Below are 20,306 nucleotides of genomic sequence, written 5' to 3'. Positions count from 1 at the left end.
TAAATTAAATTATTTACTTGTCTAACTAATTTCCTTCGGCTAGTTTTCAACTTATAGCTTTATTATTTTTAATAAACACTATTTTATTAATAGTTATTCTTAACCCCACTGATTAGTTTTCTTATCAATAGATTTACTACTATTATTAGTACTCTTAACAATTATTTTTCAACCATTTAGATTTTTAATAAACTTTTAACTAAATTAATTCTAAAATAATAGTAAATATAAATAAATAAATTAGTTACTTGTCTAACTAATCTCGAGCAGCTAGTTTGCAACGACTAGTTTTCTTCAGTTGATCTTGGACCATGATGCATCCTTGCTATTTGTACATGAAGATTGTATGATTTTTTCACCTTGTCCTGAGGATGAACCACATTAGTTGGTTCGAAACGTCTACCAAATCCTAATGATGTGATTAATCCAAAAGACATTTATCTACAATATGGATCACAAAAGTCTCAGATATAACGATATTTCTTTCATTCAAGAGCCCTCTCAATAACAATGTAAACTTTGAAATGGGAACTATAAACTCAAAACGGGAACTCTGGCCAAAAAACCCCAAAAAAAACATCAAAAACAGTGCTCAAAAACGAAAAGTGTGTATACTGGAATGATGTTTTTATTTTTTAGGCGTCAATTTTGAACATGTTTTAAAATTGGCAGTGACTACAAAATTTACTATGAAATTTTCGTGCAAAATATAGCTTCAAAATGAAACTGATGACACTGGAACAATGATTTTTTTTTAGGGTCAATTTTCAGTATTTAAAAAAAATGCTAATAAAACCAAATTTCTATGTGTCAAACAAAGTTGTTTATGCGGGAAAAAACACACTAATGTTTTTGGCAGAATATCATTTTTCTTTCCTAAGTATAAATTTAACATGTTTTCAACCATAACATGCTAGATAGAAAAAAAAATTGAAATTTTTTCAACTATAAAATAAAAAAAACCATGACATTATGAACAAATTACATCACTAAATGCATTCAAAAGTCATTATTTGTATATTGAATAAAACATATTTTATATCTCTAATTTAATATTGCATTGTAGATATTTTAAACAATAAAATTTATCATAACTAAGACATATAATCCAACAACATAAAAATGCCTCATAACTTCTCATTTAACACCATATGGAAAACATTAATTTTATTTGAAGATACGATGCATACATCAGTTATATAAACTGTCTTAAACAACTATTCAAAATCACTCATGTTTTCTGGCACACCATCAGAATTCACATCTTCAGATGAGTGACTGGATGCTGACGAAGATGTTTTGTATTCTTCTCTTTCATCAACTAGTGCCCCATCTGAGTCCACATGCATGCCCAACATTTCAGGTTTCAAAATTCTTCTAGATCTACGACTGGTTTCAGGTGACTCACATGTTAACATTGTTCCTTCTGGTAACAACCTTTTCAGAATCTCTATCGTCTTGAAGCGAAGAGTTCCTCTCTTTGTTAAATTGAAGTCATAAACAAGTATGTCTACATCCTCCAATTTTAATATTTCTGTGCGGCGGCGATTTACATTTGTACCCTTTCTTTTTCTTTTTCCGCCATTTTTTTTGTCAACTACCCTCTCTGGCTTATACACACCATTGAATGGGTGTGTATTTGTGGCATACCAATGTACTTCAACACTTGTAACATCCTCATTTTCTGTAAATACCTTTATAACTTTAGCAACCCAAAATGGATAGCCATTGGGATCTCCATCTGCTAGCACTGCAATCATGCAACCCTCCTTAATATCCTGTACTGAACCCCTATAAAGGTCTTCCATGGCTTCACGTTGTGCACGAGATCTTCTGGAACCAATAAACATCTCTCTTTCCTCTGCCTATGAAGAATTAATAATACCTTGAGATTGTTGCTGTTCAACAATGTTTACTTCCTCATGTTCATTCGACACATTATGTGGCCAAATAAATGGATTTTTCAAAGGTATATCTTCATTTATTGTTGTCGAAATGATATCACTTTGATTATTGAAAAACGACTCCCACCAAACTGAATCAGCAATGTCAAAGTACTCATATGTATATCTAATACATTTTTTAATTTCTTCCAGGCAATCAGAATAATTTATAGCCCTGTTCTGTCTACGTGCATTCTGAACTTCACCAACTGATTGTAATAACAATATTTTTGATGCAAATATTGGATGATCTGGAATGAACTTCAAAAATTGCAATCCTGATGACGGTGCCCATTCTGTAGTATTTGAATACTTCTTGCCCCATATTAGTGTTTTCCCATCAATTTTTTTGATACGAAATTGATGTTGGAAGCTAATGTCATTAAGTTGTTCAATGCATCTCCCCTCACCATATGATCCCAGAATAAACCTTCGCATGTCAATAGTTTCTTCCAACACATCAGAAGTAGGCTCTGGCATGTATGATTTCTTAATACATTCAATTAGTGATGGCAAGCTACCAACTTCCTTCCTCCTCAATGTGACTGAAAAACGGCTGAACATCTGATCAATATGGTCATGGGTGTGCCCAACAAGAAGGAAACCAACCTTTACCTTCTGAAAAATTCCCAATTCAACAAGCATGTTTAGATATCCAAAAGCAACCTGATTTTTGTTTTCACGGCAAGTGTTGTCCAATTGTAGATACAAAACTTCAGGAAGATTACTAGACCAATGAGAAATCACATCATGAATTATAGTTATGGTCAGATTTGCATCATTATGAATATTTGGAGCTGTGAAGTACACCCTTGGCAACATTTTCCCATTGAAGACCATACAACCGACCAAGTGAAATTGAATAAAGTTTTCCTCCTGTAAATTTTAGGGTGTGCAAACAAAATGTGGTAAAAGTGTTTTCTTCTGGTCCATACCATCAATTATCAAACCCAAATATTTATTCGGATTATCATAGCACTTTTTTCGATGCTTGTACAACTTCTTCCTTTCGTTTGTTTGTTGTTCCCGATGCTCCTGAAGTTGTTTGACAATTAAATCTACACAACATAAAGGAGATTCATTAAGAAATATGTTTTCATAGTTGATGACTATACAATTTTAAAAGTTAAATTTATAAACGCTTACCTCTTTCTGAGCCTTCACTTTTGTCCCTTTTTTATTTAAGAGAAGCACATGTACTGCAAATCCCCATCCTTGTCTTCTTAGGAATACGGACATTGTTGAATTCTTTCTTCCATACCTTCACAAAATATTGATATGTAATAAACTGGCCATGTCCCTCAGCACCTTCTGCATATTCTTTGTATAAGTTGTAGATTTCTCGTCTTGAAAAATTATCTGGAATATGTATTGTCTCTCCATTTGGCATACACTCTCCATGCTTTGAAAAGAAATCTTTCATCCATGACATTGCAGTATTTGATAATGGACCAAACTATCTTTTATGACGTACTTCTGAATAAAATGCGGGATCCTTTTCCAAATTTTCTTGAATTCCCGAGAGACGAAAATTCCCAATCGAATGAAACATTTTGAAACCTTTTCTACAGATAAAAAAAGTCCCAATATGATAATCATAACCTGACAATGTAGATTGCATGCACCCAACTAAATATGAATTTTGCATGCTTTTATTCATTGACAAATATCTCTTCCTGCTTTCTAATGCAAATTTGAAATCCATATGTTTCAAGCAATCTTTTTGGCAACATTCACTTGAAATGAGAGCACTAATAGAACTTCTTCTCGTCAGATATTCTGCTCTACCCCTTGTATAACTAGAACAACTTGCATTGATACGAAAAGGTTTTCTCCTACTCCTTGATACAATGTTTCTTGGCAACATCTCCATCATTTGATCATCATTTGTATAAGGCTTTTCATCATCATTAAGAGGAACGTTATCCACACTATGATCATCCTTGCTTTTCAAATATTTACTTGGAGGATATTCTTCATCTTCTGCTTCTTTAGTGCTACTGTCGTAGTCCTTAGAATTCGGACTGAATGGAAAATCTGACTCGATGTTTAATGGATATTCTTCCTCATATGCATTTCCAGTGCTACTCTCATAGTCCATAGAAATAGGACTACGTTGAAAATGTGACTTACTTATTGAAGATGCTACATCCCGTCCTTTGTCACTGCTACCTTTATACTCATTAGAATTAGGACTAAGTGCATCATCCTGTCCTTCATCACTACTGCTCTCATAGTCCGCAGAATTAGGACTAAGAGGACACAGTGACACTCTATTATTTTGAAATTCATCATCACACTCTTCATAACTATTGCTCTCATAGTCCGCAGAATTAGGACTAAGTGGACACTGTGGTACTCCAATCTTTTGAATTTCATCATCCCACTCTTCATCACTGCTGCTCTCATAGTCCTTAGAATTTGGACTAACTGGACACCGTGACACTCCATACTTTTGAAAATCAACATCATGCTTTTCATCACTACTACTCTCATAGTCCTTAGAATTAGGACTAAGTGGACACTTTGACACTCCATACTTTTGAAAATCAACATCATGCTTTTCATCACTACTGCTCTCATAGTCCTTAGAATTAGGACTAAGTGGACACTTTGACACTCCATACTTTTGAAAATCAACATCATGCTTTTCATCACTGCTGCTCTCATAGTCTTCAGAATTAGGACTAAGTGGACACCGTGACACTCCATTCTTTTGAAATTTTCCATCATGCGCTTCAAAACTGCTGCTCTCATAGTCCTCAGAATTAGGACTAAGTGGACACCGTGACACTCCCTTCTTTTGAACTTCACCATTATGCTTTTCAAAACTGCTGCTCTCATAGTCCTCTGAATTAGGACTAAGTGGACACCGTGACACTCCCTTCTTTTGAACTTCACCATTATGCTCTTCAAAACTATTGCTCTCATAGTCCTCGGAATTAGGACTAAGTGGACACCATGACACTCCATTCTTTTGAACTTCACCATCATGCTCGTCAAAACTGCTGCTCTCATAGTCCTCAGAATTAGGACTAAGTGGACACCGTGACCCTCCATTCTTTTGAACTTCACCATCATGCTCTTCAAAACTGTTGCTCTCATAGTCCTCAGAATTAGGACTAAGTGGACATCGTGACACTCTGTTCTTTTGAACTTCACCATCATGCTCTTCATCACTGCGGCTAAAACATTGGAGCAGTCATGTTATCAAGAGCTGGAGAAGAATGGAAGATTGATCGCAGGTATTAACAGTTTGACTTGGGACACCTATTGGTTGTTCCTAGTCAAACCATATATCCAAAGAGCCGCCCTCAAATGCCTGACAGATGCAATCAGGTGTATCATTCCCGATATACAAGATGCCACCTATGCTGCCCAACTCAATTCTCGTCTCAACCGACCACCAGAAGTGGAACCAATGCTTGCAATATGCCAACTCAGGTCGAAAGGCAAATAGCCTAAGTGATGAATCATGCTGCTGACTTCCAGATGGCTATAAGGAAGATACTCCAAATCAAGTTGTACCAATTAAATAAGATTTTAATTTCATAGTTAGTTAGTTTTAATCAAGTATTTATAGACCCTTTCAATGCACTGGAAAGGGTCGTAAGTTTTTGTATATGACTTAAACCTAGAGTTGCACTACTGTACTTCAGGAATAATTTTTTTATAAATACTGGGCCAATTATTTCGATTTTTATAACGAAGCTTTTATGTGGATGTGCATCACTTCCTTTATTTAAAAGTATTTTTGCGTCGGAAGAAGGAATTCAAATAGCGATTGATATTGGAAATGATTTGCAGCTCATATGGTACTACTATCTATGTCTGAGTTCATTCTATTTATGTGAATTGTTGTTTGATCGCTCTTGCTATTATCGGATATATGCATGTGTTTTTAACAACATTCTTTACAATTTCCACTATTGATGTTTACAACATGCTTTTCTTTTATCATACATGTATCGGTAATATAAAAGGATAAGTGTAACAATGTTTTGTTAATCACTTTGTTCAACTACTTGAACAAAGCAATCATTAAGTAAATGAATGTCTATGTTTATTGTGTAGAGTCATCTATATGCCTATTAATGAACAAAGATCATCAAGCGTTGCACTTAAAATAATAGAAGCCTCCTGGGATAGAATAGTCATTTATGTTTTTGTTGTTAGATTAAGTCATCCATTCATTATCATTTATTAGAAACAAATCACTCATTCATCCCATTTTATTCATTATTGCGAAACTGGTCCCATTATATCTAGTCGGAGCCACCATCCCAAACGGAAAAGAAGTTGTATTAAGGTCTGGACCGGGTGGTTATCCCCCAATGTTGATACAACGATTTTCGGGGCATCAACATTTTTGGCGCTAGAAGGAGGGCATAACTATGAATGGCGAGCAAATCCAAATCTACAGACCATTCTGAGAGTAAATCTCCCTCCACATCACCTCGTACTTCCTAATTGCATGCTGGTTCTCCAGTATCCAAGCAAGAAGAAGAGGAATCAACTACCAATGCTCAAATCCATAACACTCCAGAACGATTAAGTGTTGAGTCCCCTGAAGTTCAGTTACTCATCCATAAACTTCAAGGCTTTTCAATATCACCACAGAAATCTGAAGTATCTCAAAGCAGTGAGACTTCGCAATTCAATCTACCTCATCCCCTCACTAGACTTCAGAGCGAAAAGCTCGGTATTGAACCCACTGAGCTGCCCTTACCTAAAAGGAAAAGGGAAAAGAAGAACACTGAAGGATCTAACAATGAGGCACTTTCATCCACATCCTCCATCTCATCTTCCCCTGTGCGAAGTCAACCATCCACTCCCTCATTACACATTGTTGTTCATCAGGGATTAGGAACTTCAACATCCCAACCTGCTCAATCCTCAATATCAAGTCCTTCCCAAACATCTACAATTTCATCAACCATCTCATCCCCTATTGGTGTTTCAATGGCAAATCCATGGAATAGACCTGGTGCGGTCAATATGCTTGCACCATTACATGCATTACCTGATGCTCCTGAAAAATGGCTACCCAAGTTTAACCCAGATGATGGAATACAAGTTGAGGAACATATTAATAACTTCATGTTATCAGTTAATTTGAAAGGAGTGACGGAGGAAGATGTTGTCGTTAGGCTTTTCCCTTACACTTTGCAAGGATCAGCAGGATCCTGGTACTTTTCCTTGCCTTCTGGATCCATTACCAGTTGGACCACTTACCAAGAGTAGTTTCTCACTAAGTATGGTGGTGATAGATCTTTAGCCACATTAATAAATGATCTCTCCAATCTTAGGATAGAGCATAGGGAGCCGATTAAAGAATTCAATGCGCGATTCAATAAACTCTTGAATAAAATCCCAACGGCCTCCAAACCAAGTGAGCAAATCAGAAGCGAGTGGTATATAACTGCCCTACCTGCCAATATAGCTATTTTCGTAGACAGGGCCGGAAAACCAACTTTCGCTGAAAACATGAAAGAAGCACTTGCTGTGGAAAAACGTATTAATGCTCTAGAGAAGAAAGCTGCTCTTGAAGATAGAAAATCCAAAAAAGTTTCCTTTAAAGATGATTCAAAGAAGAAAACCCCTAAAGATCCCAATGATATGGAAGGTCTGCAAAAGGTCCTTAAGACTTTGTCAAATGAAATGGTTGTAATCAAAAAACAAGTAGCAGAAACCTCAACTAAAAGGCCCTTTAGAAATTTCAAGAAAGTCGAATCAAAACCACCAAATGTTATATCTAATGCAGATTCAGATCCTGAGGAAGAAGAAGAAGAGGAAACAATTTCACCAACTGATGAAGAAGAGGAAGTTGTTGAATTCCATGGAATGTGGGATTTTATACTGCCTAACTCCGATACAGAAAATGAACAAGAAGCCTTTCCTGTCACCACTAGGAGTAAAGGTGCCCCTGAACCCGTCCAGGCAACTTCAAAGAAAAGAATTGCAGGTGCTACTACTACAAAGGAAAAGGTATCCACAAAGAAGCCAGCGGCAATGGTTCCCCAGAACCAACCTTCAACCTCAAATATACCTTCAAAATCTAAAATTTTGGTAGTATTCGATTCAATGGATTACAAAATTGTTGATGATATGAAGAAAACTAAGGCAAACATTACTATGTTTGAACTTAGTAAACTAAAACATCAGCAAAAATTGCTTCTCAAAGAATTGAATGATGTTCCTTCTTCACCTCTTCCCAGTGCTAAAGCTGAAAATGATTCAGGACAGCCACCTTCTAGCAGGATTGAAGCTACTGATATGATTCTGATTGGAGACAGATCCAATTCCCATACTCCTCCTTTCCTCTTAACCTATGAGATTTATAATCGAAATCTGCACAATTGTTTGATTGACTCAGGGGCATCCTCAAATATAATGCCAGCTTCGGTTTGTTCCAAACTGAACATTGAGCCCCAAAAGTCCGCAATCCACATTGTGCAGTTAGATAGAACCAAGGTACAGGTTGTAGGAGAAATTAACTCTGTAACTATCAGGTTATCGGCCGATCCACGAGTAGTTCAAAGAATTGATATCTTAATTGCTGATATACCTGAATTTTATGGTTTAATCTTGAGTATGGATTGGTCTGAGAAGCTCCATGGGTATATTTCTATCGATTGGTCCCACATGTGGCTACCCTACAAGGGAAAGCCAAATCAAATAAAAATCAATCGGGAAAAACACATGACCCACACTGTTACAGAATTTGAACAGGAAAATCAACCAATAGCATTTAATAACAATATCTTGGGGAATTATTCATCTAAATCATTCTTTGGCAACTTCACAGCCCAACCATCTCCTTTCTCAGTAAACAATTTTACATCTCAGATCAAAAATTATTCACAAACAGATAGGTCAATATGTTTTAACAATGTTGAGGAAACTATAAATAAAATTGTTGATAATTCTTTATTTTGGTCACTATATTTTGATGGCTCTAAGTCTAGCGAAGGCTCGGGAGCAGGATGTATCTTGGTTAGCCCTCAGGTAGAAAAAACAATGTTGTCCTGTAGGTTGGAGTTTGAATGCACAAATAATACAGCTGAGTACGAAGCCTTAGTCCAAGGACTGTACAAAGCGATTGGCCTTAAGGTTCGATATTTGAAAGTGTTTGGCGACTCAGAAATTATTATTAAACAAGTGAGAAATAAGATTCATTGTCTTTCAAACCACCTCAAACATTATCAGTCGTTGGTACAAGAACTCACCTCTCACTTTTCAGCATTCAATATTTCTTCCATCCCTAGGTCTCAAAATTCAGTAGCCGACTTGCTAGCCAATGTTGCTTCCAAACTCCTACCTTCCGAAGATTATAGCCCAGATAGATTTTCAATAGAGTTGCTTTTTAGACCATCAATTCCTGACAATGTAACTAATTGGAGAGTATTCAATCACGATGAAGACATCTTACAATTTTTTACTTCCGAAAAGTCCTACGATGATCAGATCATAGAGGAAAGTGAGCATGATCTTCAGATGAGAGAAAAGCTCGAGGAAAACTCAATACCGAAGCCTGTGGTGAAGCTTGAGGATCTTTATGATATTAAAGATAGGTTTAAACCTGTGACCAATACTAAGCTCCAAAGTTCCACCTTAAGGTTTGAATTGATAAATCTTGGCACTGAGCAAAATCCTCAAAACATTAATCTAGGATTAGGACTTTCTGTGGAAGAAAAAACAACATTCATTAGACTGTTAAGGAAAAATAAACATGTCTTCGCTTGGAAATATGATGATTTAAAGACATATGATACATCTATCATCCAGCATACCATTCCAATGCTTGCCGAACAAAAACCAGTTCAACAAAAGCTCAGGAAAATACATCCGAACTTAGAGAGTCAAATAAAATCAGAACTCAATAAACTCTTGAAAGCTAAGATTATTTTTCCCATTCGGCACTCAAACTGGGTCTCCAATATGGTGCCTGTTAGGAAGAAAAATGGCGATATCAGGATTTGTATAGATTTCAGAAATCTGAATAAGGCAAGCCTAAAAGATAATTTCCCATTACCTACTATGGAGCAGATACTCCATTCAGTAGCAGGCTCTGAGTTGATGTCCTTTTTAGATGGTTTTTCAGGATATAACCAAGTTTTGGTCCATCCTGATGACAGACTCAAAACTACATTCAGAACAAAATGGGGAACTTATGCTTATCATAAAATGCCTTTCAGACTTATTAATGCAGGAGCCACGTTCCAAAGAGCGATGGATATAGCTTTCAAAGGATTGATCAACAAAACAGTAGTTGTCTACTTAGATGATATTACTGTATTTTCTAAGAAGAGATCCAATCATTTGCATGATTTAAACCAAATCTTTGAATGCTGCAGAAGATATGGTATTTCGCTCAATCCCAAAAAATCCTTCTTCGCTCTTAATCAAGGAAAGCTCTTGGGCTTTATTGTTTCCAAAGATGGCATTTATATTGATCCGGATAGGATTAAAGAAATCTCTGAAATCCCTTTTCCTCATAATAAAAAATCCATGTAGTCATTTTTAGGCCAAATCAATTTTGTCAAAAGATTTGTTCCAGACTTCTCTCACATCATTTTACCACTACAAACTATGATTAAGAAAAATTCAGTGTTTAAATGGGGATCAGCAAAAAAGGAAGCATTTCATTCAATCAAACAATCAATAATCAATGCCCCGCTTTAAATACTCCTAATTTTTCTAATCATTTCACATTGTATACTATCGCATCCGATTCATCTTATGCAGCAATACTCACTCAGATTAATGATCACAACTTGGAAGCACCGATTTCATTTTATAGTTCAAACCTGCAGGGTGCTTAACTGAATTACTCCGAAGTAGAAAAACAAGCCTTTGCTGTGTATAAAGCTGTCAAACATTACAGACCCTTCCTTTTAAAAGCCCATACAAAAGTTATAGTTCCTTTTCCTACAGTAAGGCAACTATTAATCCAAAGGGAATTAGGTGAAAAAAGGGAAAATTGGGTTACAACACTTCAAGAATATGACTTGGAAATAAAGCCAGCAAAGATTGTTAGAGGCCAAGGTTTTTGCAGGTTATTGGCAGGAGCATCCAACATTCAACAACCAGGTGATACAGAACATATCGAAGAAATCAACCATATAAGTATTACTGATTCTGAATCACAATATGCAGACTTGATCTTTTATTTGAAAAATGGATATGCACCTCCTAACCTGTCTTATAAAAACAAAAGGGTCATTAGATTAAAAGCAAGAAACTTCACAATTATTGATGATGTACTTTTTAGGCAAAATTATGATTCAATTTTATTGAGATGCCTAGAAAAACCTGAAGCACAAAAGGTTTTGTAGGAATTACATGATGGACCAGCAGGAGGACATTTTGGAGCCGACACAACAGCCCACAAAATCATTCATGTTGGATACTATTGGCCCACCCTGTTCAGAGATGCTCATGAATATGTAAGGAAATGCCGAAGTTGTCAAACTTCTAGTGGAAGACAAAGAAAGCCAGATTTCCCCTTGCAACCAGTAAACATTGAACAACCATTTGAGTAATGGGGATTGGACATCATTGGAGAAATCACTCCACATTCTTCCAAACAGCATAAGTATATCCTTACTGCCACTGATTATTTTACTAAGTGGGTTGAAGCGATTTCTTTAAAGACAACAAATTATGAGGCAATTATGGAATTCATAGATCAATTCATCATTACCAGGTTTGGTGTCCCAAATGCTCTTGTTTTTTATAATGCATCTTATTTCTCTTGGAATGCTATGTTTGATTTCGCCATTAAAATAGGGTTTAAATTGAAATATTCTGCTAATTACTATCCCCAGGTTAATGGTTTAGCAGAATCTACCAATAAAAATCTAGTTAAGATTATTAAGCGAACTATCGAACAGAATCATAAAAATTGGCACAAATCTTTAATATTCGCACTATGGGCTCAGAGGATAACACAGAAGGCTTCCATAGGTTCTTCTCCATTCAATCTTGTATATGGGAAAGAAGCAGTGCTACCAACAAATCTTGTCCTTCCTTCTCTAGCCCTAGTTCAGTTTATTGAAGAAAGCCCTTCTTCTTCTATTCAACTTAGACATGATCAAATCTTAAAATTAGAAGAGGAAAGAGAGAGGGCCAAAATTACTCATGCAAAACATCAACAAATTATCAAGTCATCCTTTGATTCAACTACATCCAGTTCAAAACAATTGCAAGTTGGTGATCTAGTTCTGAAATGGGACAAAGCCCATGAGGATAAAGGAAAACACACCAAGTTCCAGAAAATGTGGCTTGGACCATTTTAGATATGCGAGAAGATAGGCCATTCGACATTCATATTACAAGATTTATCAGGTAAGAGAGATTCTCTTCCTGTTAATGGCCTCATCTTAAAGAAATTCTTCAATTGAGGAGGTAACCCTTCTCCCTTTTTTAGTTTAGTGGAATTTTTAGTTTGTAGGACCATTAGGAAATAAAGTTGTAAGGTATCTTCCATTGACCTTTGCTGTATTTAAAAGTTACTCAAAGAAGTAGTGTTGATATTTACTTTTAAATAATAGAAGCCTTAAACAAAAGGGACAATTTCTAGGAAACTAGGTATAATTGCATTCTGAAACCATATTTCAATTTTTGTGAACTCTTCTCAAGGTTTAGAAGTATTGTAAATCGTTTTATGTTTTCAAATTGGTCATAAAAAGGTTATCAATATCAAAATAGAAACTAATCCAACTTCAGCATCTTCAACTCTTACCCTGTCATCCATTCTCTCTTAAGGAGAAAATTGTCTATCCCATTCATCAAAGTTTGGGATTACTCAAAGTGTAATTCTAAAATATTTGATATAAAAGATAAGGGGTCTTATTACAAGCTTGCTTACTATGATCATTGGGAAATGGTTTAACCGGCATTACCAACAATGCATACCAAAACAGGGTAATGGCTTAGAATCATAAGACAAGGGGTCTCATCACGAGCCAGCTTGTTCGGTTAGATTACTACCAGTGAATGGCATTGTCAAAAAGCTAGCCACCAAACCAGGACAATGGCTTTTTATCTTACAAAATAGTAGAAGAGAAAAAATAGATACAAAATATGAAAGCATGTTTTGAATTCATTCTTTTAATCATACTCTGAAATGGATGGGATAATGGACAATAACATGGTTAAAAGGTATCCCTGTCGAAAATATGAACGTTTACTGGCAACAGAGGCTCTACCTATGACAAAGGAGTCAATTAAATAGGCTGATTTGGAAAGGTTTTCTATTTTATCATTATCAACCAATAGAGGCCAATTTAAAACTTAGAATGTATCTAATTTTAACAAGAGAAGAAATTAGCAAAGATAGTTTTTATTTTATTTGGAATGCATATATACCTAGTTATATTAGAATTTTCCTCTTTGATGAGATTTCTATTTAAAGAAAGTTTAAGTATTTCAGTACTTCTCGGAGATAACTATTTCTCCCAGCGAATCGCCAATTGTTGTGCTCTACAACAACCCCCCATTTCATACAATTTTTATTTTACAAAACTATAATATGAAATGGGTCCCTTTTCATTTAAATTGGTATCAACTTATCATTATTCAAAAAGGTCCGAAAAGAAATAAAACATTATAAAACCTTTTTGATAAATCACTTAATCGGTCTTATAATAAAGAATGAGTAATCTTTTATTATTGCGATAAAGCGATCGCAAGATCGCATATCGCAATAACAAAGGATGCATGACTTGAAGACCCATAGATTTTCCCTGATGCGACAATGCACAAATGGCTATCGGATATCGGGAAGGCAAGCAATCATAACAAAAGGCCCCTCTTCGCTCTGATGCGATATCGCTATCAGCGATCGGGGATGTACCATGCATGCATCTAAAGCCCTCGTTCAAAACTCCCAATGCGAATTGGCGATATCGCTATCGGCGATCGGGGATTCCGAAAGGACACCAATATAACAACTTAAGCTTTCCCCCGATCGTCGATTGCGATAAAGCTAAAGCGCAGATTTCAAAAAATATTGATAAAGCCGGGATATATTATGGTTATTTAGTATTAAAGGCCTTTCTCTTCCCGATAGCAATTCACTTACGCTCAACTGCCAAAACATCAAAGCCACGCTTAAATGAATCATTCAACCAATAAATGATATGATGAGCATTTAAAGGATTGACAGGTTTAAACGGCCATTTAATGAAACAGTAAGGCTAAAATCTCTTCAGAGATTGTATCCGCGGTCACCTTAAGTTAAATCCTCTATTATTCAATGATTAATATATCTCGTTCATCTTTGATTTGCACTACCAATTCTCCGCATTACGTTCATTTTCTCTCCTGTGCAGAGCTCTTCCGAAGCAGCAAATTCAAGCCAAATGGGGAAGAAATCTAAGAAAACTGCAACAGCTTCCACTTCGGCAGTTACAGGACAACACATTGCTGATCCAAGAGCAAGCAAAAAGGGACTGATATCCGACATCACATGTCTAGGACTCGGTAAAACTACTTGGCTGAGAATCTACAATCTGATTGAGGCCGAAGAACCTGAGGTAACAACAGTGCAAGCCACAGCAGACACGACTCGGAAGTCTGATGCTACTCTAAAGGATTTAGCCGACTCTTACCTTCATCGGATAGCAGCCCGAGAACAAATTCTCCCATATACAGATGTGGTGAGATGGGCAATTGAAGAAATCCCAATTACAAACAGGACATTTTGCACCATGGATGGGAGAGTGTTCGGCTCGTTTCAACCTGATGATTTGAGGCAAATGTACCATTTGCCTACACCGGAGAAGAAGTACAACAAAGCGTTCCTGGAGAAATTTAGAAATGAAAACGACATTGAATCAGAACCCATACGGGATTGGAGGCAAAACCCGGAAAAACACAAGCATGAGTCTTCGGGTAAGTACTCTATCGATTCCTTGTGTTCTCCTTATTGTTATGCCGGAGTAATGATGTGTAGATTGTGGGAGTTACATGATTCCGCAAACTTCACTATAGAGATGGTGCCTTTGATGGAGGCAGCATGCAATAGTGAAATAATGGATTGGGGAAATATACTGTCTGATAAGTTAGCAACTGCAGTTCTTGAATTTAGAAACAAATCCCACATTACTGAAAGGTTCATTCCCCCATTTTATTAGAGTGCCTACATCTTGGAAACCCTGTGTTTTAATTCCGAATTTCCTGTGCTTGGGTGGAGATGGACTCCACAAGACCCCATACCCATTCATATATACCACCAGAAGTTATGGAAAGCCCACTATAAACACCATTTATATCAAGTTTGTAATGGTTTTATGTTACCCATTCACTATGCCATTTTTGACAAACCTGCTCCTAAGATTTCCTCCCAAGCGGAGATTGACTTGACAGCCGTAGGGAGATGGTTCGGAGAAGAAAAATTCACCTATGTAAGAGTTTTAGGCAGCCATGCCAAGCCTCATGTCCTCCCTTTGTATATACCTGACAAACTATTAGCCCGAGAGGTAGCATATCAGATTACATCCGAAGGAGTTACACAGACTCTAAGGAATAAAAGGAAGCAGGTTTGGCCTTCTTTTCCTCTAATATGTGGTGTCTACGCTCTGCATGACTTTAAACATGCAGAGAAAGAAGCAGATAAGATTAAGGCACTGAATCTCGCCACTCTTCCTAATAGGCGATTTGATCCAAACAAAGTCGCCTACAATGCACTTGAACAGGCAAAACTAACTAAATTTGACCATAAAGATGATGATTTTGATGACCTGTTCTCCTCAGCTGAGTCGCAATTTTAGGTTAAATCACTAGCCAGAATGAAATATCACGATGACAGGTTAGTTGAATTTAACAGACTTAGAGAACAGAGGTTGCAAACTCTGCCTCTAGATCTGTTAGCAACGACCCCGATGACACAATCAAGTGAGCCTGAGTAGCGACTCACTAATGAACCTCCTGATACATCAGAAATTGCTGGAGAAATCCAAACAAAAAAGCAGGAGGAAGTGCAGAGAAGAGAGCAGGAGGAAGTGCAGAGGAAAGAGCAAGAGGAAATACAGAGGAAAGAGCAAGAGCAGAGCAGCACGGACGTGAATGTAGATGCCCAAATTGACCTGAAATTGCTCCAGGAATGGCAGCAATTCGACTCAATCATAAGCAATCTTGAGAGCTCAAAGGAAGCTGATACATCAAAAGCGGTTGACACACAGGATACAACATCTAAAGAGGTTCCAAGTGGAACCAACGGCCTACCCATTTCTACAGGAATAGAGATAATTCCTAAGGATCCTTCGGATTAGATCGTTTTGCAAGTGGAGGATATACCTTTATTGGATGTCTTTTACAGCCCAAAGCACAGGGTTGTAGTAAAACGACAGCGGAAAAGGAGAAGGACTGATCAACCTTCCCTATTCCCTGAACAAACAGTGACAGCCAATGTGGTCTGGAAAGAGGAATTTGATCCTTCTGATGACCTTACTAAATTGTCCCAATATGCTGGAGCCGATTCGGCAACCACCATGGACAAGGCATCATAAGTGACTAATCTGTTAAGAGAAAAGGACCAAGCAATCCCCTCGCTACAAGTACAGTTATCAGAGGCACAGCAGAAGGCAAAGCAACTTGAACAGCAGTTGTCTACACAACAAAAAATAAACAATCAATTGAATAAACAATTGCAAGAAGAAAAACAAAGAATTGATTCAAGTGCCATTCAAAAGCAGAAGGAGCTGTCAGAAGCACTGGCAAAATTAAAAGCAATGCATGAACAGATGGGGAAATCTAAAGATGAGCAAATTGCTCAATTATCAGCCCAAATAGAAAAGTCCAAGAATCTTCCACAGCCTGCAGAGTTCAGAGTCGAAGCATTACAGATTAACAAAGCATTGGTAACACAAATAAAGTTGTTATGTCAACAAATCGCTCAAGCAGAACCCTTATGTGACTTAACAACATCAATAAGTGATAAATCGGTTGATGCTAGAACAGACTTGGAGCAGTTCGATGAGATTGACCAATTTTCTTGAGTGGCAAGACACTGATGAGGGACAGGCAGCTAATTTGCCAAAAATCTTAGAATCCCATAAAGAGATCCTATTTATGGAATGGCAGTCCCAGTTAATGAAGGTAGAGAGAGCAGTTTCCAGATGCAAGTTAACCACAAGTAATTTGGTTGAATTGATTAATGATACTCTCTACTTATCTAACATGATCTCTCAATGTACCCCAAGTAAATTGCTATCGGCTAAAACATTGGAGCAGTCATGTTATCAAGAGCTGGAGAAGAATTGAAGATTGATCGCAGGTATTAACAGTTTTACTTGGGACACCTATTGGTTGTTCCTAGTCAAACCATACAGCCAAAGAGCCGCCCTCAAATGCTTGACAGATGCAATTGGGTGTATCATTCCCGATATACAAGATGCCACCTATGCTGCCCAACTCAATTCTTGTCTCAACCGACCACCAGAGGTGGAACCAATGCTTGCAATATGCCAACTCAGGTCGAAAGGCAAACAGCCTAAGTGATGAATCATGCTGCCGACTGCCAGATGGCTATAAGGAAGATACTCCAAATCAAGTTGTACCAATTAAATAGGATTTTAATTTCATAGTTAGTTAGTTTTAATCAAGTATTTATAGACCCTTTCAATGCATTGGAAAGGGTCGTAAGTTTTTGTATATGACTTAAACCTGGAGTTGCACTGCTGTACTTCAGGAATATTTTTTTTATAAAGACTGGGCCAATTATTCCAATTTTGATAACGAAGCTTTTATGTAGATGTGCACTACTGCCTTTATTTAAAAGTATTTCTGCGTCGGAAGAAGGAATTCAAATTGTGATTGATATTGGGAATGATTTCCAGCTCATATGGTACTACTATCTATGTCTAAGTTCATTCTGTTTATGTGAATTGTTGTTTGATCGCTCTTGCTATTATCGGATATATGCATGTGTTTTTAACAACATTCTTTACAGTTTCCACTATTGGATGTTTACAGCATGCTTTTCTTTTATCATACATGTATCGGTAATATAAAAGGATAAGTGTAACAATGTTTTGTTAATCACTTTGTTCAACTACTTGAACAAAGCAATCATTAAGTAAATGAATGTCTATGTTTATTGTGTAGAGTCAACTATATGCCTATTAATGAACAAAGATCATCAAGCGTTGCACTTAAAAGAATAGAAGCCTCCCGGGATAGAATAGTCATGTATGTTTTTGTTGTTAGATTAAGTCATCCATTCATTATCATTTATTAGAAACCAATCACTCATCCATCCCCTTTTATTCATTATTAGGAAACTGGTCCCATTATATCCAGTCGGAGCCACCATCCCAAACGGAAAAGGAGTTGTATTAAGGTCCGGACCGGGTGGTTATCCCCCAATGTTGATACAACGATTTTCGGGGCATCAACACATACCAAGGTCCTTCATGTCGAATTTTGCATCCAACTCCCTCTTAGTCTAAAGAAAGAGGTGCTCCACACCTGTTAGAAGCAATTCATCCACATAAAGCAGTAAGATCATAGGTTCATTAGGACTTTGACATAGAGATTTGGGTTAGCTTTATTTTTCACAAAGCTAAATCTAGACAGGTAAGCATACATGCGAAAGTACCAAGATCTAGGAGCTTGCTTTAGTCCATACAAATATTTCTTCAATATTTTGACATGGGGCTCCTTCCCTTGAACCTCAAATCCTTGAGTTTGTTCTATATAAACTTCTTCTTCAATTACACCATTGAGGAAAGCAATCTTTACATCCATTTGATGACTATTCCAATCCATGGAAGTTGCAAGAGAAATAAGGACCTTGATGGTTGTATATCTAGCAGTTGGAGCAAAGGTTCCATCATAATCTTCTCCCTCTATTTGGTAGAAATCTATAGCCACAAATCTAGCCTTATATTTTTCAATACTTCCATCTGTTGCATGTTTAATCTTGTAGATCTGTTTTGAAGTAACCACATATTTTTTCTCTAGTCTTGGAATAATTTCCCATACATCATTTTTCATGATTGATTTATATTCTTCTAACATAGCATTCTTCCAAAAATTTTGGTCACATACTTCTTCATAAGTGGAAGGTTCAGAATTGATTAGCTTGGTCATGAATGCAGCATACCTGGACTATCTTTTAGGCCTCTTAGTCTCTCTGAATGTGCATTTAGGAGTTTCACATCATTCGACTTCCTTCAATGTAGTCTTTACCAAAGCTAGTCTTTTTATTATTTTTGCAATAGGAATAGGATCCATAGGTTTAGTAGGTCCATCAAGTGCTTCCAAGGGTTTGTCAGGTGATTTCAAGACTTCTTCCTGGAGAGCCATATGTTCTTTCTCTTCATCTATATCCTCCATGGGAACTTCAGCAGATATATTGAATGCAATACTTTCATCAAAAGTGGCATCTCAACTCAGTTCTATCTTTCTTTTCTCTTTGATATAGATTCTATATGTCTTTGAAGTTTCACTATAGCCAACCAGGATTCCCTTCTTCCCTAAGGGGTCCAACTTCTTCTTGTTATCCTTAGGGATATGGATGTAAACAGGACAGCTAAATATTCTTAAATGTTCCACTGAAGGATTTTGACCAAAAAAGGCTTCTTTTGGAGTCATATGATCCAACTCTTGATGAGGACTTTTATTTTGAATGTAAATTGCAGTCATGATTGCTTCACCCCACAAGAGCAAGGGGAGATCTTAGTCATGAAGCATGGTCCTAAAGGATTCTTCAATTGATCTATTTTTCCTTTCAGCCACTCCATTTTGTTGAGGATTATGGGGAACTATCAGCTCCCTCTTAATTCTTGCTTCTTTACAAAAGGCAATCATCTCCTTAGAAGTGAATTCTCCTCCATTGTCATACTTTAAGATCTTGATCTTTTTCCCTAAGGGATTCTCTATTTGAGCCTGGAATTTCTTGAACCTATCAAACAATTCATTCTTTGTTTTCATAAGATACACCCAAGTCTTGCGTAAGTAATCATCAATCAAGGATACATAGTATGACGCACCACCAAGAAACTTTACAGACATGGGACCACAAACATCAGAGTCAATAAGATTTATAATTTCTTTGACCCTATTCTCACTGCTAGGAAAATATTTCTTCGATTTTTTCCTAAAGCACAACCATTGCAAACACTTTCATGATCAACTTGAAGCTTAGACATACCATTTACCATATTGCTTAATGAAGGCAAAGCCTTGTAGTTGAGATGACCACACCTTCTATGCCAGAATTCACACGGGTTGATGTCTTGATTAAAAAGAGATTGAATACGTTGGTCTAATAGCCTATAAAGTCTTCCTTCTCGAATTCGAATGGTCCTAGCATTCTATATGCTAGACTCTTTGGAACATACTACAAATTTG

The sequence above is a fragment of the Pinus tabuliformis genome, chromosome 5_2 (assembly GCF_031772625.1).
Source record: "Pinus tabuliformis cultivar Carrire ecotype Pingquan chromosome 5_2, CPIR1, whole genome shotgun sequence".
NCBI classification, from domain to species: domain Eukaryota; kingdom Viridiplantae; phylum Streptophyta; class Pinopsida; order Pinales; family Pinaceae; genus Pinus; species Pinus tabuliformis.
This window is presented reverse-complemented; position numbering follows the sequence as displayed.